Consider the following 17651-nt stretch of genomic DNA (forward strand, 5'->3'; position numbering starts at 1 on the left):
TTTTCATTATTTTTTTAGAAAAATGTATTTATTTTAAACATTTTGGGTTCATATTCGTCTCCTACTTGTGGTGAATTTTACAAAGGTTTCATATTGCTTAAAAATTGTCTTATTTAGATTTAATTTTTTTTTTTTAATTTTTGTTCCAAGTTGAACTCTCTATTTTTTTTTTGTCAATCAAAATTTTATTTAAGTAAACTCTATAATGATTTTGTAAATGCGTAGCTTTAATTATACTTAAATTTGATATAATTTCTTGTTTTTATTTGACATAAATTTCTGAACTATATTCTGAATGGATGGGTGGGTTTGATTGTATTTTGAACTTAAATTTTTCTAAGCAAAATTATTTCAGGGATAGAATTTGATTGAGACTAATTGTAAGATTTGGTATTTTAGATTTGGATCATCTTAATTTTATAAATACAGCAATATATAAAAATTATTACGAAAAACTCTTGACATTAAAAAACCTAATTATATTGTACAATTAAAATAGTAATCCTGATTTTTTAAACTTATACGTACTAAAAAGTTTTTGATTTTTTTTTGAAGAAATTTAATTAAATGATAATAAGTTCAATCAAAATCGGACATGATACGATACATGTATTTCATTCATTTTAAATAGCCTTTGCAAATAACTTTCGTCTTCAAATAAAATCCTCTAACTTACACTATTATTTCAAACAATTCGCTTTGTGAAAATAGAATGTTAAATAATTATAATCTCTAAAATTTATTTATCTTCGCACGTACAAATGCAAATAATAAATACTAGATATCAGCACTAATTTTTTAATTACACTCAAAACTAGCTTCATAATTTATCCTGACTCCATATTATATATTGAACAGCACAATCATCAACAAATGCGGAAAATATGAGCAGCAGCAAAATTGCAATAATTTTAAACTCCGTAGTTATTAGTATAAATTTATTTGTTATTGCTACTGAATAAGAACTTTGATATAAATGTGCGTTATGCAAATTTCAATTCTGGATTTAAACAAGTTTTGCAACTATATGTTGCGATAAAAGAACAGAGATACTGCATATGGCATGCTTTTGCTCCATATATTATGCACAGTCACAAAGATTAATATAATGTTATTCAGTTAATTAATAAACAAGAATTTTGCGACGGGGAATTAATGAACTTCATGAAACATGCAGTATGAGGCAAATGCTGCACGAATTTTTTATCAAAATCCTGGTCCTTTTTACCATGGGACGGCCAGGTTCCATTGAAAGGGGCAAACAGGTCCAATGTCTTATTTTTAATTCTAAAAGGATTTTGTATTTGCAATGATGCATTTTCTTTAACACTTTTTTCCAAATTACAAAGAAACGGCTTGGCAGATCGTCGCACAAAACTGACAAACGATAGTCCTCATTGATACATCAAATGGCTTTTTTTCTGAAATCGGTTCTGGAGTTTTTGAGAAAACGTAGGTAAAAGGTCTAATTTTGACAAATGCCAAAAAGCAATACTAATTTTTGCAAACTTTGACGAATTTTTAAAGTTAAACGAGTTGTCGTAGGGCTGTAATATTTTAGTATGATCTATAAGACTATGGTATCTAATATCAAAAAAATCATAAAAATCGTCGAAAAAAACTTTTTAACACTTTATTACAAGAAAACGGCCGGCCGACCAAAAACTAATCAGGTCGATTTATTTATTTATTTATTTATTTATTAATTTTACAAGCCGTCGGTATAATATTTAATATTATAATAAGGCTTAAGAATTTCCCAACCAATATCTTTCGAACGGTTTTCAAAATCGATTTAGAATTGCGGGATAAAACGTGAACGAAATTTTTTTCACTTTTTTGCCATTTACAAGGGAACGGCGTGGCTGATCGTCGCGCACAATTGATAAACGCTAGTCCTCATCGAGATACATCGAATGGCTTTAAAATTTTTGAAATTGGTCCAGTCGTTTTGAGAAAACGTCGATTTACGGCAAAAAATCTGTTCACACACACACACATACTTTTTCTAAATTTGGTCTCATTTGATTCAGAATGGCTTGAAACGTCGAGAAAACATAAAATTAGCGAATCGGATTTTTGATGATAACAAACTCCTCCTTCGGGAAGTTAAAAAATTAGATTAAAAAAATAGTTAATCATTTATAAAACTTGCAAGTTTATGTGAGTCAAAATTTTGAGGGCAATACATCTATTAAAAATTGTAGAAATTTATAAAATGAAAATTTATAAATTGGAATGTTCCTAATGATAATAATCATAATTTACAATAACTAGTATAAATAATAAGGAATAGTGTAGTAGTTCTTGTCGGTTTGAATAAAAAATAATAATTTAGATTAAAATTGAAACAATTTTCTAGATTAAAATATATTGTTATATATATTGTATATATATATATATATATATATATATATATATTTCCTATTTCAATATATAACTGAAATATCCATAATTTTATGTTCGTCATTAAGTAAATAAAGCCTTGAAAACAAGTAGCAAATTGCGTTACCAGCATATAATAAAATTTAATCTGTTTCAATAAATCAGTTTAATAATGCAATAATCTCAACTATTTCGTGCACTCACACAATTATTAGTCATTGAAAATAATGATTCAAATGGAACATAACAAATATTGTTGATAAAATTCTAACGTGAAATAATGGAAAAATACTTTATATCGTGGGTCCATTTAATGAATTACATAATTGGCATAACCTAATAGATATGGTGAATTTTAAATTAAGTTGATCAATAAATGTTACGTTAATTGTCACAGAAATAAAAGTATAATATTACGTTTCGTATCAATCTTGACCTACATGATTGCCATCATCTTGTCCAAATATCATTCAACTCTAGCATTCGAAAATCTTTACTGACCGTGAACTTTAAATAAAATATTCATGGCGCACGACAATGTCACAACAAAACTGTGTTACCTAAAATATTCTATTTGAAAAATTTTTCACTTCGTAAATATACGATTTTAAAATTACTTTGACTGCAAAACAGAAACTTTTAACCATTGTGATGTGGCCAACTTAAGTGTTGGATTTTCCTGTAATCTGCATTTGTTTGTCAATATTGGACTAACGGAAAGAATTGAGTTATTTTGAATAGTTTTGCAATTTAAAGAATAGAAAGTATAATAAAAGATTGCAAATATATAATATCTATAACAAGACGCAATTTTGTTATTATATACAAATGTCATTTCATCACCATTTAAGTACATTAGTAAAATATAATTTAAAGTTCAATATAATTTTATAATAATGTGATTATAGAGAATCACTTGCAACTTTGCAAAATATTACAATATTGTCTTTTACATACTAACAAGGATAACCTCTTCTCGAATTTTGATAAAACTTTGCATAACGCTAAAGAACACCTATAAAATATTATAGGCCTATCAATAGCGGATTAATTATAAAAATGAATTAAAATTTAAAAAAATCTGTCGCGCAATGTGTATTCTTACAGTGTTCCATATCAATATGTAAGCACGTATTAGAGAAAAAGTTTTAGATGATTTCAATTTCGACAGAAATATCATTATTTTTTTTAAATATTTTTAAATCGCAGTATAAAGCTTGATGAATCTTCTTCTTCCCAAGAAAACTATAGCTTTATTTTATTTTGTGTATGTATGAAGTCTGCATCTAGAAAAATATTATAATTATAAAATTATTGATCAGAGAAACTCGTCGAATAGATTACTATTCCTGGGACAATCTCAGTCCTTATAATTAGGTTTTTGTTTAAAAAAATATGTTTTAGTTTTTTTGATTCCGTAAACCACTCTATATTCTATTAAAGAAGCAGTTACATATACTGATAGATATAGTTTCAAAATGTTATATATCAATGAATATCTGAATGACGTTCTAAACAGTTAAGTTTCCAAATCTGTTGATATTAGTTTTTGTTTTAGAGAATATAATCTAGATTATTTATATTGCTTATATGCGGAATATTGTGAATTAATGAAGTTACACTGATGTTGATCCAATTTTTTGTTTGTATACAGCTCTATATTTTGAATAAAAAAGCTAACGAAAATTGATCGAAATCGATTCGAAATAATATGTATAAGTAATTAACTGAATGGAGTACTGAACTATGCTATAAACTATGTTTCCAAATCTACATTAGCATGATATTGCGACATATTTTAGTTTTTTTTGTTTATATATGTACTGCTCTATATTCTAAATTAAATAAAGTACACCAAATTTTCCAAATCTGCTGTACCTTTATATTAAGGGTTTATTATAGACTTTAACTTCTTATACGACTGTAAATTTTGTATCAATGAGTTAATTACCAAAATGTTAATCTTAATCGATGAAGTTATATTGTCAAATATGCACTGAATCAGAAGGGTTCGATTTCGCTTCGAGGAGCCTGATGTCAAAATATAGATAGCAATATGTTTCGAATGAAAATAGCTCTCATTCGGCATTGCTGCATCAATAGAATATTCACCCTACTACAGAAATTGTACCTAATAATAAAATTTATCAAATAGATATGAGACAAATCTTTAGGTTGCCATCTGCAAAACCGACGTAGTATTAAGACAAATTAGCCCAACATCTTATAGGACTATTAAGTTCTGATTACTGTTCAGAAGCAAATAAAACTAAAACTAGCTGTAAGTGGAATTCTGTCTTAAGGCAATTAGGGCATCGTGCCTTAAGGCAAATTGCTGGAACTTCCGTACCAAAAATTATTATTTTTATTTAAAACGATTAACATTTTTGAAAAAAAATTACTTTGAAAAAATAAGATTTTTGAGAAACTATAAATTGGACAAAAAATTTCTTTTTTTTGAAAAAAAAAAAATTTTTTTTAATTTTTTTTTTTTTTTGAAAAAAATTTTTTTTTTCTTTATTTTGACATATTGTGGAAGATCTGAACTTTTTTTTCAAAGCAATCGTACTGCTTTAACTACATAGGGACAAAATATAAAGCGCAAGCGCCGCGTCGCTGTCTAACGCATAAGCATTGGTACGGAACCGATAGGAATGTTAACAAAATGTATACTTATTGTTAAAATCTCTATAAAATGTCTGATAATTCGATGTGCATATGTCTAATGATCATTTTTGACCGCCAAATGGCTCATTTTTTTACTTTTTCCTCTATATCTTCGAAACCGCTGGACCTACCTTCATGAAAGTTGTATCGATTCTTCATCTTGTCAATACAAATAAAATGATTTTTGAATTATTAAAATCGGACGCTCCGTTCTCTTAAAAACTGAGTTACCGTTTTCGGAACTTTTTGCCCCGTATCTTCGGAACGGCTTGACCTGCCTTTGCCAAAAACTAATCAGCACGTCTCCTTATCAATACGGATCGAATGTTTTTTGAATTATTCAAATCGGTTGATCCGTGTTCCCGAAATCGTCGACGAAAATTTGTATCCGCACATACATACACACACATACATACATACATACACACACACACACATACACACATACACACACACACACACACACATATATATCCATTTTTTCTAAGGTATGCCAAAATGTTCAGAAACCTCTGAAACGTAAAGATATATAAAAATTTTCATTTTCGATTTTTTTGCGATTACTATAACTTGCCCTACGGGAAGTTAAAAATATAAAAAACACTAAAGTTAATATGACTGGTTTGTAGTGTGCAATTTTATTTTATAAAGTATTTATCATATTTTAATAGATATCGGATTTCAATCAAAAGCTCTAAGTTTTATACTTGTCTTGGACAGCCTGATGTCAAGCAGTAGTGATATCAGTTTTTACTTGGAAATATAAATAGCAATGTGCTACCAGGTGACAATAGGCCTTCTGGACATTGATAAAATATTACAATTAGAAAAACTTCTAATAACGTTCAGTATTAAAAACACATTATAAAACCAATCTGGACTTACGGCGTTGAGTTGTGGGACTGCGCCAGTGGAAATTCATCTAACCAAAGGAAACAGTCAAACATTTTGAGGTGTATTGCAGATGAACCTTGGTATGTTAGTAAACAAATACTACATAACAATCTGAGAATCGATACTGTCCAAGAGGTAGTGAAAACAAAAGCAAAATTCATCACGACAAGATCATCAACCACAATAACCCTGCATTAATTCGCGTATTAGAATCATCAGATATTAGAAGTCTGAATAAGAAGCATCCTTTTGATGTAATGCATTAAAATGGAGTAGCCCACTAAGGTGACCTCTACCATGTCATGTAGAACTCCAGTACTGTTACTGGAATTCTAATAATCAGCACATTACCTTATATTTTTTAATTTTCTGTTTGCTATTTAATTATTGTAAAAAAAATACATTATATATTGGATAGTAAGGACAATAACAAACAAAAGAAAAGATACTTTTATAAATAACGTGAAAGTTTCAGCAACTTTTATTTACCTCTTAGGAGTAGCATACCGTGAAGGCAGAGTTTATTCGCGACTCTCCACCTTCCTGTATTTATTTAGAAATCTAAAGGTTCAAGTAGCATCTTGTAAATATTAAAATAAATATCATTTCGAAATAATAATTTATCTGCAACTTTGTTTTAGTAACAGTTATGCCGACATAAGCCACTCTTAACGTACTCGTATTGCGGAAACTGCTCATACAATCTTTGCGAACTTTCTCAGAGCGGTTCAATGCACCAATGAAAGTCAAGTTTATGTGATCGGAAATCTCTTTCACTACACAATACTATTACGTTTTCATCTCTCTCGCATTGGAGAGGTGGAAAACGAGAAAAACTTGAAAATGTTAATTCATTACTCATAAGATAATGAATAGTTCAATTAATCTCTTCAGAGCACTGTTTTCACGAATTTTTATTAATGTAAATACAAAATATAACCGCCGATTGGGAATATTTTTCAAATTGATTGGTTTATGTAACATGATGTATTTTTTATTGTTTTCTTGCTTTTTTTTTCATTTTATTTGTTTTAGCTGCAGTCACATCTATTGAGAACTCTTTGTCTTATAAGCTGTTTGTTTGAAGACTTAACTTACTGTTTCACGAGAAGCAACCCAGCGGTTGCTCTAACCATCTAAATTTATATTCAAATATTTATACTCAAATGATATTATTATTTATTTATTGGCTTACAAATTAATATACAATATTATGTAAGACTTAACCTACTATTTCACGAGAAATAACCCAGTGGTTTCTAACTTTTTCGTGCCGCCTTCCCCACCAGTTTTCTTAACAAAATATTGGCTTTCTTAACTTTTCTAATAATCTAACTTCATAAATACTCAAAAGATATTAAATTTTATTTCTCGGGCTACAAATTAATATACAACATCATCTAACACTTAACGTACTACTTCACGAGAGGCAATCCAGTGGTTCCCAACCTTTTCATACCGCACTCCCCTGTTTCCTTCACACATTATCGGTTTCCTTAATTTTTCGAACAATCTAGTTTAATAAATACTCAAATGATGCTATAATTTATTCATTGGACTACGAATTAATATGCAATATTATGTAAAAATATACATAAAAATCATTTATTCATTCATATTTTTCAAATCAATTTGATTTTTTTGGTTTATTTTGGAAACATCTGTACTGACTAAACATTTTTCAATACAATCACTCAAAAAACGCACCAAAAACTATGTTTGGAAATACATGGAAGAAATACGTTTTCACTCTTCTGAGTGCTTTTTAAAAATGAAAATTTGCAATTCAAACATACCAACAAAATGAAAAATCTATTAAGAAAATGAATTTAAAATTTTCAATATAGGTCGACTTTAAGAGGCTCTTCTTTAAAAAAAAGTGTACTCATTAAAAATTGACGCATTTAATCAGTCACCCAAATTCATTAGCAAACTCTTTGATAACAGAACTATCCAAGAAGATTGAAAAGAAAAGCGCCACTGGATTTAAGTTATCAACTCTCCTGATAAAAAATGAAAATAACTTACAATTAGTCATTATTTATAAGAAAATATTTTATAAGTAAATAGTTAAAATTACATAATGATTAATAAAATATTGTTAATATTATATCGAATGGGAAAACAACTACTGAGTTGTTTTTCCAACATGCCCCTTTAGTATACAATGTCCCTTTATTGGCGACTATTGTAAATTCCTCAAATTTATTAAATGTCCTTAAATAGACAGTTGTAAATAAAAGAGATAATAAAAAAAATATCATATTGTAAAATGTTGAAATACTTAATAATTTTATTATTGAAAAATGTAGAGTAAAAATAAAATAATCAGGTATTTCATAATTTAACAATCCTAATTAAATGTGCCAACCTTTGATGAAACTTGCCAACACACTTTAGTACATTTTTTTAAAGATATCTGAAGATCGAGCGATATTAAAAATTTTAAATTTATAGTTCAACAAAAAGTCTTAATTCTTGAAAACTTGAAGCAATGTGGTATTTTTTACTGTGATCCTAGAAATGTTACACACGGTTTCGGTTCCAAAGTTAAAATAAACAAAATTAATTAAAGTTAACCACAGTAAATAAATGAGTAAGAAAAATGGTCATAATTTTACCAAAGCTCTAGATGCACTTAGCTTATAATTTCCAAACAACGTGATATTTAGGACAGTTAGGTTAGGGTCAATACTATCACCCCGTTTCGGCTTGACGTCCAGGCCGGGGATACCCTGTATATAATTAGGATCACAAATATTGTATCTGGTATAGTTTAACTATTTACATAATAAAAAATATAAAAAATTTCCTACACGCTTATAGAAGATGCTTCTATATCACAAGGTTCACATCCATATGAATAGAATTAATTAAGAATATGAAGATTTAACTAATGTTATTTACCACACAGTTGAGCGGCCGACACCTCGAACAGGTGCCTTACATATTAAACATTACGCGTTCTGCATAAGTAATAACAAATATATATATATATATATATATATATATATAATTATATATATATATTTGTTTGCGGCTTAGACCATATTATTCGGTAAAAATATGCATAGAACTATATTTGTTTACAACGCTTCGGTAGAAACGGCGATGGTATTTTTCCTTTCCAAAACACTCGCCAAGATGTACAACTTCGAAGTGGCCATGATACAACTGTAGGTTTGCAAACGTTAGATTCAGGTTCGATACCCTCATTGGACAGCTTGACATCAAGCAGTAGTAATATAAGATTCTCACAAAATATTATAGATCTGAGAATATGATACTAAGTGTCCCAAAATATCTTTGTGGGATATATATTGATACATCTTTATTATAATTACATCTAATAAATTTTATCAGAAAGATAATGGTTAACTATTGGGTTGCCTTCTAGAAACACTAGATTATGGAAGCTTATAGAATATATACATAGTTTTGATTGCTGTTCAGATACATAATACGCAACTCCAATAACATCTTTAACAACAGATTTAGTAAATTTTTATACATTAAAAACGTTACTAAAAAGGTGATAGAAAGTTTTAAAATATAGTTTAAATATAATTGTTAACTTCTTACTTAACACACTCTGATTTGAAGGCGACCAAAATAAAACTGATAGCTCAAACAAAATTTTGGAACTAATTTTTAGAATTTAGAATTTTATAGATGTTTTTCCATAAATTAATTTTGCTAAATTTGAAAAAAGCGTCGAAAATGCTATGGAGAAAAATATAACCTCCTTCATATGATTTGATCAATAAAAAAATCAAGATAGACATTTCGAAATAGTTAACTAATCCTAGGTTCGATCCAACCCAGCTCGATATCAAGCAGTATGATCTTCAATATCTATATCAGGTTATGGATCTCCAATACAATCTCAAGTAAAAATCGTCTTTCGTGGGCATTGCAGCAACATCTTTGTACTTATATATAGTACTGCCCAATATAGTTAAACTCCAATTCGATACAGGGAAAAACGGCGTGAGAGATTTCCCATTGCCAATTGGAAACATACATTTGGAAAATGATAAACGACATCGCATGATGCAGGTTGTCCCTTCGAGAAAAGTGAAAATATCTTTTTGGGATATTGCTCCAATATATATTGACATCTTTATTAGAATTATATCTGATAGCAAACACAAGTCATAGATCTTGGAATTTAATTTTAAAACTAGTGGTGTATGGCCTCGTGCCTTATGGCATTTCGCTGGATCTTCCCGTACCGTAACAAAATGTTGGAGAAATATTAAATTTTTTCAAATAGATTATTATAAATTCTGATTGTATAATATTTATATGAATTATATAAACTGAATTGCAAAGTTAAAATTATTTATTTAAAGTATATAAGCGAGCTTTAGAACTTTATCTAGAATTTAAATTAAAATCTGAATAATTTTCGATACAAAAAAATTAGAAAAATAAATAATTTTGAAATAAAAAAGAATATCCACAAGCAATTGTTTCATCAACACAAGCAGAAAGTTTTTTGAATCATTTAAATAGGATGCTTAGTTCTCTCAAAAACAAACTTAGCTTCGTATCTCCGTAACGGCTGGACCTACCTTTGCCAAAAACTAATCAGCACATCTCCCTATCAATAGGAATCCAATGTTTTTGAACCATTCAAATCGGTTGATCCGTGCGCCCGAAAACGTAGACGAAAAATTTGTGAACGCACAAAACACACACACACACACATGAATTTTTTCTGAGGTATGCCACAATGTTCATAAACCTCTAAAACGTGAAGATAAACAAAAATTATCGTTTTCGAGTTTTGGCCTATTACTATAACTTACCCTACGGGAAGTTAAAAATGTATATATTCTTTTCAAGGATGATGCTTGAGAAAACTCTCAGAATTAATCATTTGACCAGAAACAGCAAATTTAAAATATTTAGTTTATTATCCAAATTGCTTTATATACTCTATATACTATATTTATGAATTATATCAATATTCTTAATTATCATTGGACTTGAATAATACTTCTAATAATCAAAACGTGTTAATTAAAACCATAACAAATTATCTACTTTATTTACTCGACCTAACCATCCATTTAAATATTTATAATAACGCAAACACAAAATATATAATATTAGTACATTCTTTATCTTCTAATAAAATGTGTCATTGAAAATATTTCAATACTAATAGATTCGAATGTAACTTTCGCGACACCTACACGAAACGCTCAATACTATCCTCATTGTAACTTTTGGTTATGGTCGTGTTTAAACATGATAAATATTGACTGAATAAATATTATATAATAAATATTAATGAATTCGAAAATTATTCATATCGCGATAAACGAGCATGCCAATATTCTGGAATATGTGATATATAATATGTCAAGCACGTTCGCAGATTATTTTGGAGTATTGGAATTAAACAGTCTAGACAAATTTTAATATTGGTTCAACGTTTAGTGTATACTTTGACTTTAATTATTAATTAAGGAAATTAATGTGTGCTTAAGCTAAAGTACTTACTGAATATGGTTCTGGTTTGTTTAAACTCCCATCAAAAATCACACAAATAAGAGCTTTTGTAAAACACTTCTGTAAAAAAAGGAAAAGTGCATCAGACATCCTGCATTAATATACAATTTACAATATATATACAAAAATACTCCTTAATCAAAATTTCACATGAATGATTCAAACCGCATTAAGACATTAAGATTGTGCTTACTCTTGTAAAAGTTGCAATGATAAAAACCAACGTCAGACATATAGATTAGATTAGCAACTTAAGTTTTCAGTTTAAAATTTTAAGGTTTGCTGACGTGGTTCTAATATAAAATACCTTTTGCTAATGGATAGTAGATGTCCATCAACAATTTTTTGGTCTGGATTTTTTTAACTTCCCGTAGGGTAAGTTATAGTAATCGCAAAAAATCGAAAATGAAAATTTTTATATATCTTTACGTTTCAGAGGTTCCTGAATATTTTAGCATACCTTAGAAAAAATGGATGTATGTGTGTGTATGTGTGTGTGCGTGTGTGTATGTGTGTGCGGATACAAATTTTCGTCGACGATTTTCGAACATTCGATTCGTATTGATAAGGAGACGTGCTGATTAGTTTTTGGCGAAGGCAGGTCTAGCCGTTCCAAAGATATGGGACAAAAACGGTAACTCAGTTTTTAAGAGAACGGAGCGTCCGATTTGAATAATTCAAAAAACATTTTACTTGTATTAACAAGATGAAGAACTGATTAAATTTTCGGGAAGGCAGGTCTAGCGGTTATGGACTCTCAATATGCATAAGTTAAAAAATTGCCATTTGGCGGTCAAAAATGTACATCCATACATACATTTTTTCTAAGGTATGCCAAAATGTTCAGAAACGTTTGAAACGTAAAGATATATAAAAATTTTCATTGTCCATTTTTTGCTATTACTATAACTTACCCTACGGGAAGTTAATAAGATTATTTAGTCCCATGAAAATTTATATTTTCTAACAAAAATCCGCACTCGCCATCGAATTACTTACTCGCCAAGCTAATATCAGGGTAATAGAAATACATTATTTTTGAAATTTCATGAAATTTTCATTTGATTCTGCTTGAAAGATGACATAGTCATTGATCAAGATGGATAATACATTAAAGAATAGTCATTTAGTTCCATAAAAAATTGGATCATCTAACAGAAATCCGCACTTACTTGCCAAGCTAATATCGGGATGGGGAAAAAGAAATACATTATTTTTACATAAAATTTCATTAAATTTTCATTTGGTCCTGCTTGCAAGATGACATAAAGTAATTGATCAAGATGGATAATACATTACAGAATAGTTATTTAGTTCCATGAAAAATTAGATTTTTTAACAAAAATCCGCACTTACTCCTAGCTGTGATCCTTACCCTGTAAAGCCAGCTATATAGTGTTCATTATCACTAAATTAATTTAATTTAAAAATTTGAGTTAATATATTTTGGAATAAAGAGGCCATTAAGTTGACTAAAAAAATATTTGAGTCACTTCATTTACGTGTCTCCCACCTGACTCTATTCTTCAAATTGTGATCATGATTATTTGGAATTGCATAAAAATCAATGACAATAAATCAACTCATGTAATATTCACACTCAACAAATTTTCAGCAGTTCAATTTCATGATAAGACAATTCCAGTTAAACCATCAGCAAAACACCTCGGGATGATATTAGATAGCGAACTAACCTGGAAGCAACACATTCTTTCAAAAATAGCTCTAGTAAAAAATAGAGCTAAGGAACTCTACTGGCTCATAAGCAACAAATCCAAATTACCTATTGAAAGCAAGCTACTAATATATAAAACAATAATAAAGCCGATATGGACCTACGGTGTGGAATTATGGGGATGTGCAAGAAAATCTCACATTGATTCAATTCAACGAGCTCAATCAAAAATTCTTAGGCAGATCGTAAACGCTCCATGGTATGTCAGTAACAAAATTATTCATGACGACTTGAACATACCATTTGTGAAAGATGTAATTAGCAGTACCAGTCATCACCATTTTGAGAAGTTGGAATCCTATCCCAATGAAATAGTGAAACATCTTCTTGAAGAACCCCGATCTAGGAGGCTCAAAAGAAAAGTTCTAATTGATTTGAAGATAGATCAATTTCGGGAAAGACCAGACTTAGACCTTGATTTATACCTCAGCTAGATTAGTTGACTACTCAGTGGAGTGGCATCTATTTGTAATTTTTAAAAATTCAGCCAATTTATTTATGTGTGTGTATGACTGTGTGTGAGTATGTATACTGTGTGAGTGAGTACAAACATAAGCACAATAGCTCATAGAATTTTGTGAATTCTGATTGCTATTAAATAAAGTATATAAAAAGTTGATTAAATAAATATTTGAGTCGCTCCATTTAGGTGTGCTCCACCTCACCCTATTCTTAAAATTGTGACCAAGATTATTTTGAATTAAGCACCCGCCCAGAATGAAAGCCGCTGGTTTATAGTACATATATTTTATTACATTTATCGTAATCTAGTTTTCATCAATTGTTTTATTAAAATTTCACGTGAATTTTCTCTGATTCTGCAATACATAATGCAACTGGAGATTGCGTGATCGGTTGCCATAGTTGAACAAATATTCCAAGTTTGCTTTCGAGATATCGCGACTGGAAATAAAATGCAAACTTTGCTGATTGCGAGGCCCTAGGTCATGGGAATGCGATTTGCTGATAATTATTTCATGCTTGTTAATCACATTGTCCTCATAAATAGAACATGTAGTATTTTTAAAACGTTTCGGCTGATAAAACTATTTAGATCGATGAGATTCTGTCAACATTGATAATATGCAAATATTTAAAAATTCGATTAACGTCATGTGATTTTAATTATATTTATGCTTTGATGATAAGTTATATTTTTATTATAACTATTATTTATGCGCTGAAGACAGCGCGATATTTTGATTCGTTCTAATCTTTTATGCTTAAAACTAGCAATTTTTACCGAATTAAAAGAGATGAAAAGAGAAAAAGTGGTGCACGGCATTGTGCCATAATGCAAATTGTAAGAACTTCCCGTACCGTAATAAAATATTCAAAAAATATAAAATGTTTTCATATATATTATTATAAATACTGTAACTTTCATTATTCGTATTTTATAGACAAAATATAAAAGCTTATAAATTAGACGATGATGTTCATATAAGTTTACATGAAAAGTAAATAAACAAAACTTAATAGTCCCCTTCGAAGGGGAGTTAGAATGAAGAAACTTGTCTAATAATTCTAGGAATTATATCAACTGAATTACTAATTTAAAATTACTTAATCCAAGTATTTTAGCTAAAATTAAAATTTAAATCCGAATTATTTTCAATATTCAAAAAAAAAATTGTAAAATTATAAAAAAAAACTTGAAATTTTGAAATATTTTTCTTTCTCAAAAATAATCGTTTCGTCAACGCAAGAAAAAAGTTTTTTGAATCATTCAAATCGGACGCTACGTTCTCTCAAAAACTTAATGACCATTTTTGTCACTCTTTGCCTCGTATCTTCGAAACGGCTGGACCGACCTTTCCCAAATTATTAATAATTATAATGATCATTAATCAGTAGGAATACTGATACTTTTTCAATCATTCAAATCGGTTATGCTGTACTCCCGAAAACGTCGACAAAAAATTGTATCCACACATACACACACATCAATTTCTTCTAAGGTATGCCAAAATGTTTAAAAACCTTTGAAACGTAAAGATATCCAAACATTTTCCTTTTCGATTTTTTTGCGATCACTATAACTTATCTAGAAATTAAACTGAAGACTTGTCCAGTATACCATATTTTACATCAAGATAATTATTATATTTATTAATTGAATAGAACTTAAGGATCCTATAAGCTTTCATGATGATTTTACTCAACTTACGTCAATTTTTTACATGGAAAACCAACAGTTGTCCATCTCTGAGATGAATTTTATTATTACAATTTCTGTAATACTGATAGATTTTGTTATTGATGCAGCAATGCCGGATAAGGGCTGTATTTACTTGTAAACATATTCCGTTCTATATTTTCAAGTGAAAACAGATATCATTACTGCTTGATATCAAGCTGCCCCCTGCAAGTTCAGGTCCACGAAAAACTTTAAATAAAATCCCATATTTCTAACCACTAATCCACCGAGGACCCTCATTAGGATTTGAATAAAATTATTTTATTGTCAGTACCTTATGCAAGTCTAATAAATAAAAGTATTTGATGATTTTCCTCAGATATCTCAATTTTTGTTCGCAAAATATAACTATAAATATTTATTACTATATTCTTATGCTTGCAAATTATTTTTCTGGAATTCAATTTTACCTTTATGATTAAATCGCTTCTGTCATAAGCCTATAATATTTTAAGGGGTTCCGTTTGGCCTTTGACTATCACTACTCGTTGTGTTTCTAAGTTTAATGATAATTATTAATTTAAAGACTAAAATATAAAAAAAATTAGAACATAATTTTTGAATTTAGACAAAAATACTCATACAGCTCGTCAATAAAATCTGTGGAATTTGTTTGTTGCTATTTATGAGTAATACATATATCAATATTGTTATAAAAAAATTCAAAAACATTTTTGTAGTGCATAAGTAAATTATTTCATTCATTACTCGATATAATTGTAATAATCATTAAAAGGAAAAGTATTTCATTAAAACTTCTTAAAGAACGAGTGCATCTATAGTCTGTTACAAACTAGATTAAATATAAAATATCATTGGAAGATGTAAACAAATTATAGTAATAAATAACAATGAATTGCTATTATACGATGCTTTTCAAATTGATGTTTCTAGATCAGAAATATTATCAATTTAAAAAATGCTTGCATGTTCATGTGCAGTTTCTGAAATGTCATTACCTACATTTACGAAGTTGAAAAAATGCATAGAATTTATAAATAGTCAGCAGAAGTAGATTTTGTCATAAGAAAAATTAATTATAAAAACTGCAATCTCATATTGAACAAAAAAATGACATGATGGAAATAAATCCTGAATAATTTTTAAACTTTGATCGTAATAGTTGCAAAATATTCAGATCACCGACAAAAGATGATAGAAGATCGCCATAGAAATTTATGGATATTTATTTAACTAAATCATATTTATACATATTTAATTAATGAAATAATATCTGTATGAGTATGCATTTTCTATATAAGAAATGCGTTATGATCTCACCATATGTGGTCGAGAAAATGCCGGAAAATTAAATCTGTTTGCAAGTGCATATTAATCATTACGCGCAATTAGAAACTGGTTTTTAGATAAATGCTCGAGATCAAATGTTTATAATATAAACATAACAATTAACGGAGATACATCGAACGTAAAAAAGCGAAAACAGCATTTTAATCATTTTGTTATAAATTCTTTGAATAGTTTTTGTTAGAATAATATTTATGCTAGTCATTCAGCAAGGCATATTTGATGCTGACTGTTCTACGAAAACAATACTTTAGAATTTATCATATGAATTAAATATAAAAATATATATGTACATATATATCAGTTGTTGTATATTAGTCACATGGTTGAATAATTTTATAAATTTTTATATGATCATTTGGAATTTGAAATCGGGAATACCTATGTAGAAAATAATCTCAAAATTACTTGTAACCTATTTAAGATAGTTGTAAGAGTTCTAGCTTAATAAAGAATGTAAAAAACAGTATAATAAGAAAACTACTCAAAATCTGCCATTGTTTGTATATTTAGCTCTGTATCTTTGACTAGGCCGGACCTCCCTTTGGCAAAAACTAATAACCCCTTCTCCTAATCATTACAAATTGAATGTTTTTTGATTCTCTCAAAAACTCGATTTCTATTTTCTGCACTCTTTGCTCCGTATCTCCGTAAAGGCTGGACCTGCCTTTTCCAAAAACTAATCAGCACATCTCCCTATCAATAGGAATCGTATTTTTTGAACCATTCAAATCGGTTGATCCGTGCGCCCGAAAACGTGGACAAAAAATTGCGGACCCACAAAACACACACGCACACACACAACAATTTTTTCTGGGGTATGCTAAAATGTTCAGAATCCCCTGAAACCTGAAGATAAACAAAACTTTTCATTTTTGATTTTCAGCCCATTACTATAACGAGAAGTTACAAAACAAAATGATAAAATGAAATTAAGAA

General features: G+C 28.9%; 2 protein-coding genes across 7 annotated transcripts in view; one reads left to right on the forward strand and one right to left on the reverse strand.

The window, feature by feature from the left end:
* Positions 1-17651, reverse strand: part of LOC113378014 (ATP-binding cassette sub-family D member 2) — a 191183-nt gene that overhangs the window by 73382 nt on the left and 100150 nt on the right. The window contains exon 2 of one of the 4 annotated variants that reach the window (XM_026618502.1): positions 11461-11529. The exons of the other annotated variants lie outside the window; for them this stretch is intronic. The gene's annotated coding sequence lies outside the window, so the exon portion shown is untranslated. The remainder of the gene's footprint in view (positions 1-11460; positions 11530-17651) is intronic. 4 annotated transcript variants of the gene reach the window in all.
* Positions 1-17651, forward strand: part of LOC113378015 (adiponectin receptor protein-like) — a 292576-nt gene that overhangs the window by 60890 nt on the left and 214035 nt on the right. The gene's annotated exons all lie outside the window — the stretch shown is intronic.

Source organism: Ctenocephalides felis, unplaced genomic scaffold (assembly GCF_003426905.1).
Source record: "Ctenocephalides felis isolate EL2017-DRISC unplaced genomic scaffold, ASM342690v1 CF-g0.4_SCAFFOLD_01886, whole genome shotgun sequence".
NCBI lineage: Eukaryota > Metazoa > Arthropoda > Insecta > Siphonaptera > Pulicidae > Ctenocephalides > Ctenocephalides felis.